The 6000-nt window shown below is 41.2% G+C and overlaps 1 protein-coding gene across 2 annotated transcripts in view; it reads right to left on the reverse strand.

Moving 5' to 3' along the window:
- The window catches only part of tmem91 (transmembrane protein 91), a 29733-nt gene extending 24459 nt beyond the window's left edge, over positions 1-5274 (reverse strand). For both annotated transcript variants that reach the window (XR_009768906.1, XM_061681560.1), the window contains exon 1: positions 5037-5274. The gene's annotated coding sequence lies outside the window, so the exon portion shown is untranslated. The remainder of the gene's footprint in view (positions 1-5036) is intronic.
- Between the last annotated feature and the right edge of the window lie 726 nt (positions 5275-6000).

Here is a 6000-nt window from a genome sequence, read left to right on the forward strand (position 1 = left end):
AGAACATGTGATTGCCTCATCAAGCATCTTTCACTGTTCTTGCACATCACTTGCGCTCATTGAGTCCATGCTTCCTGTTCTCCCATCCACACACAAACACATACACACTCCCAATCACTGCATCGTCATTCCAGTAGCAATGCACTCAGCTTATTACGACCGCCCACCTCCTCGTCCTCCTCATCTTCTTCTTTGGATTCTGCAACACTAATAAAACTGCTCTGAGGGAGGTGACAAGGACACAGCCACAAATCACCAATGATGTGTAACAACAGCACCCACTTCCCCCTTCGACTCACCTCCGTGCTGTTATTCAATCAGGACAATGCGTGTTTTAACTTGGAGGCTTTGATGACACAGTGCAGTATATTGCTTTCGCTATTTATCATATCGTCGTCTCACTGTGTACAGTATAGATGCACCAGCAATGCCTCCACAGTTACATAGCTACCATAATGCATCACTAGTGATTTTATTGATTATTGCAAAACCCATGTATTGATTTGGTAACTTCCATTGATAAACAATTGATAGAGTCATTATGATACCTGATGGATAAATGGTTGATACGGAATATCATGATACCTGTTAGATACATGACCGATAGAGGATTGGTTGATGCATAATGGCTATGTGATTGATAGATCATTGATACAGAATTGATAGCTACTGTTGCTAATAGCCAATTGATATATGACCAATTCAGCATTGATAGATACCGTATATGTTGGTACATGTTAATACGTGATGAATACATATTGATACCTACTGAATCCATGAGTGAGTGATAAAGGTTTGATAGATACCAGTACGTGATAATACTTGATGTATAAATAATAATACCTGTTAGATACATGACCGATACAGGACTAACTTAACTTAACCTAACTGACTTTATTTTATTTTTTTAAAGATGACCTAAAACAGGTGTTGTCAAACAAAGTTGTCTATTTTCAGGGGGGGGGGGGGGGGGATGTCATAATCTTGCGATAACAAATTCATATTCTTTTTAGAAGAAAACGTTGTTATGAGGATAAAATTGTTATTTTCCCCGAAAGAAATTTGTGATCCTTATAAGAACATGGATGTATTTTGTGGGGTAAAAAAAAATCATAATCTTAAAAGAATAATGTGAGATTTAGCCAAGATAAAGTGATAATAATATAAGTCAAAGTTTAATGAGAGAAAAAATTATATTTTCCATCCATCCATCCATTTTCTGCCGCTTATCCGCGTCGGGTCGTGGGGGCAGTAGCTTTAGCAGGGAAGCCCAGACTTCATCCAGCTCTTCCGGGGGCATCCCGAGGCGTTCCCAGGCCAGCCGAAGAACGTAGTCTCTCCAGCGTGTCCTGGGTCGTCCCCGGGGTCTCCTCCCGGTGAGACGTGCCCGGAACACCTCACCAGGGAGGCGTCCGGGAGGCATCCGAATCAGATGCCCCAGCCACCTCATCTGGCTCTTCTCGATGTGGAGGAGCAGCGACTCTACTCTGAGATCCTCCTCTGATGACTGAGCTTCTCGCCCTATCTCTATCTGCGGAGGAAACTCATTTTGGCCGCTTGTATCCGGGATCTTGTTCTTTCGGTCACGACCCACAGCTCGTGACCATAGGTGAGGGTAGGAACGTAGATCGACCGGTAAATTGAATCAAATGGATGGATGGATGGATAATTTTCTTTCTTTCATTTCATTCACTCAGAGATTAAATCAATGGGGCCGTTTCAGCTCCACTTATCCCCGCTGTGGCGTGTCTCCGAGGGAGGCCGCTCAGCTCCGATTGGCCAGGGAACAGGTACATGTGTTTACATTATCGCTTGCGATTTTCCGCATCCCGTCCATGGCAGCGCGTTTGTGTACAGGCTCAACTGGTTGACCAATTACCTCTAGCGCTTTGTATTGTGTGTGTGCTGAAACATATCGAGTGAGACTGCAGAGTGGCTGAAAATCAGACAAAGTCAGCAGCAGCAACAGCAATTTAGCTTCCTTTTCCTATTCTACCTACGGTTTGCCTCACTGATAGCTTACAGAATCCGTTATATACATATTTTCCCATAGGACATAGTCATCTTTTTGCCCTCATAAAAGCTTTATTAACAATACAGCCGGTGTTTATGTCAGTCGTTCTCAAAATGGGATCCCAAAGGGATCCACGAGTTGTAGCTTGGGGGTCTGAAAAATTCTTTGCAATAATGATTTTTAAAATACAAATCTACTTGTGTCAATAAAACAAACATAATATACCAATTATTCCTCCCTACCATAGCTTTGGGGCACTGAAAAGCTCTGATATGATTGTGACGCATCATCACATACAGTACATGTGATATCCTTGCATGAATAAAGTCTGCATGAATCAAGTAGAATTTAGGTGCTTTTTCCCCCAAGAATATAGTCCCTTTTTTTCTAGATAACAAAGACATAATTACCATAACAAATTGTGTATATTATTGTGGGAATAAAGTACCAATATTATTTTTTAAATTCCCTTGTTAAAATATAATCTTTTTTATGGGCGCCGCTGCTTATTTCAGCAAGACAATGCCAAACCACATTCTGCACGTGTTACAACAGCGCGGCTTCGTAGTAGAAGAGTCCCGGAACAAGACTGGCCTGCCTGGAGTCCAGACCTGTCTCCCATTGAAAATGTGTGGCGCATTATAAAGCGTAAAATACGACAACGGAGACCCCGGACTGTTGAACAGCTGAAGCTGTACATCAAGCAAGAATGGGAAAGAATTCCACCTACAAAGCTTCAACAATTAGTGTCCTCTGTTCCCAAACATTTATTGAAAGTTGTTAAAAGAAAAGGTGATGTAACACAGTGGTAAACATGACCCTGTCCCAGCTTTTTTGGAACGTTTTGCAGCCATAAAAGTCTAAGTTAATGATTATTTGCTAAAAACAATCAGGTTTATCAGTTTGAACATTAAATATCTTGTCTTTGTAGTGTATTCAATGAAGTATAGGTTGAACATGATTTGCAAATCATTGTATTCTGTTTTTATTTGTTTAACACAACCTCCCAACTTCATTGGAATTGGGGTTGTAGATTTGAATCTAATTATTATTTTACTGTACTTTCTTTTTCAAATGTTCTAATTCAGTGGAGTACATTTTTTTCTTTTCAAGCACAGTTCAGTTGTATTTACCTTATAAGTACAATACATTTGCATTTAATCTCAGATTGTTGAATTTTTTTTCAGAATTTAGGTAAATTCATATTTAACTATATTTATATACAACACAATTGATTCCTTGTTTAAGTCGTTTTTGCAATTTTCCCGATATTTCAGCACAGTGTTAATGTTGAAACTGTGCATAATGTTGCAGTGGCTAAAACATTTTTGTTTCAATTCAGTGCAGATTTTTTTGAAAGTTTTGAAGTACAGTACATTTCTAGATACAGTTCAGTATTTCACTTTTAAGTACTTTTCATCCCTTCATACCCAGTTCAGGGTGTACCCCGCCTCTCGCCTGGATTCAACTGGGATGGGATACAGCACGCCCACAATCCTAGTTAGGATAAGCGGGATGGAAAATGGATGGTTGGGTGGATGTACTTTTCATTTCATTTTTTTTGACAGTGTAGTTGTATTTAACTTTAAATTATAATATGCATTTGATCTTTATAACGTGTATATAAAGGTTCACACTGTACATAATTCTTTACAGTCAACATGTTTTAATCCAACACAGTACATTTGTTACTTTTTATGTCCTTTTTTTGAGTACAGTTAAGTTTTATTTGTACTTGATTGTAATTGTACTTTTATGTGGAGTACATATTTGAATTGAATCATTAAGTACTGCTTTTCCCCCGATATTTAAGCACAGTGTTGATGTTCAAACTGCGCATCATGTTAAAGTGGCTTACAAATATATTAAATATACTTATTCTTCCTTATTTTTTGATGAACATTAGGCCTACTGTGTGCTACTATTTGTGCACGCCCACTTGTGTGTGCAAATGAGTGAATCGTGTCTCGCTGTCTCCTGCAGCTGTTTTTAACCCAGTTGGCATTAATCATCCGTGCTACTTGTGAACGTGCACGTTTGACTGTGGTATCACTGTGCACGTACAAGCACACTTATACTACTATGTACGAAAAAGCGTGACAACAAGGCAAACATACCGTTTGCTGCATTTGTGTTATTGTTAAAACACAAACATACACACAATACTGTGTTACTCCATAGAGTTGACTTTTACCTTTGGGACCACAACTGTACAACAAAGTATTAGTGCGTTCTTTTAAAGGCATCAGTGTATGTCTATATTCGAGCAGAGGGCGATATTCCAATGTCAATGCAACTTAACTCAGTAAATTGTAATTATGACGATAATGAGCTCGCAGTGCTGCGTTTGCCAGCTCGTCATTATTTGCGCACCCTATTTGCCGTGTGTGTATATACGGTATATGTATTTGAGTGTATACATGTACTGCCTCATAGTTATGGGGTCACAGGTTCAAATCCAGCCTCCCTTTGTGGAGTTTGCATGTTCTCCCCGTGCCTGCGTGGGTTTTCTTCAGGTGCTCTGGTTTAGTCCCACATCCCAAAAAACATGCGTGGTAGGTTGATTGAAGACTCTAAATTGTCCGTAGGTGTGAATGTCAGTGCCAATGGTTGTTTGTTTCTATGTGCCCTGCGATTGGCTGGCAAGCAGTTCAGGGTGTACCCCGCCTCTCACCCAGAGTCAGCTGGGATAGGCTCCGGCACGCCCGCTACCCAAGTGAGAATAAGCGGTGTAGAAAATGGACGGATGGATGATCCATAGTCCAAAAATAGTGCCAATAATAAAAACTAATAATGTGAATTGAATAGAATTGTACACATTCAATTGATTGTCTACTGAGTTCCATTGCATAGAATTAATAATAAAATAATAATTTAGAAAGTAATCACATGTATGGCACTCTCATAGGGCAATAAATACTGTATATAAACACTATAAAAGAAGATACCAATCAATCAATTCAAATGAATGTTGTGACGCTGGATGTGGTGAATCGACAACCCTGTCCTGTTGTCGCCTCACCTTCAGGTTGGAGTTTCGGCTTGTCTGTCCTCTCGATGAATCCTCAGCCATCGAAGGAGACAATCGGCCGCTCGTCCCGAATTGTTTTGCATCCACGCTGGTGCGCACGGTAGGACGTCAGTGCTGCATCGGACTCCCTTCCCCCCCCCCCGCGCGTCGTCTTCTTTCCCGTCATCCCCCTCCTCTCCTCCTGGCTCCTCCTCAATGGAGGGAGCATGGCGTTCCTCTCTCCTGACAGCCCAACTTCCCTGTGACCCTCTCTCTCTCTCTCTCTCTCTCTCTTTCTCTCTCTCTCTCTCTCTGTCTCTCAATATCTTTTAGCTTCCTTCAGGTTCCAGATACTGCAGCTCTCCTCCTCTGCTTTGCAGCTTCATGACCACTGGGTCCTAAAAGCCTTGAGTTTGAAGTGTGTGTGTGTTTGGTGTTTCAATTACTGCAGGGGGCATAGAAACAAGCATGCTAAGTGAGGACATTTTGCCTTTTCTTACTTGTTTAAGAGGATTACACAGGTCAAGGCTTGATTTTGGGTTGGAATTAGGATTGGGGTTAAGACCAGACATGCTGCCTGGAGGGGCTTTAAGGTTAGCGTGTGTGTGTTGACAGTAGAGCTTCTTTTTTTGTCCTGGTTCTGGTTGCGTTGTTTATCATGTCTATCAAGTTTCAATGTTCAATTGAACTATTATGCATACGTATGCATAAAAAGAGTTTCATAAGGGCTCTATATTCGTAGACTGCGCAACATGAGCTGGAGCCCAAATGATAGCGCATCTTGATTTTCGTGCTGCGCGTGTTTCGCCTATTTGGCAGATCTGCACCAAGATGGGCGTACCGGCGCAATCAGGGACGTGTCTTTTGACATCTGCCTGGCACATGTGACAAGTTGGTGACTGAAAGTCGATCTAAACTTACGCCTGCTCAGACCACGTCTAACTTTTTGGCACAAGGTAGATCGCTGGTCTAACGG

This window comes from Phycodurus eques, chromosome 7 (assembly GCF_024500275.1).
Source record: "Phycodurus eques isolate BA_2022a chromosome 7, UOR_Pequ_1.1, whole genome shotgun sequence".
NCBI classification, from domain to species: domain Eukaryota; kingdom Metazoa; phylum Chordata; class Actinopteri; order Syngnathiformes; family Syngnathidae; genus Phycodurus; species Phycodurus eques.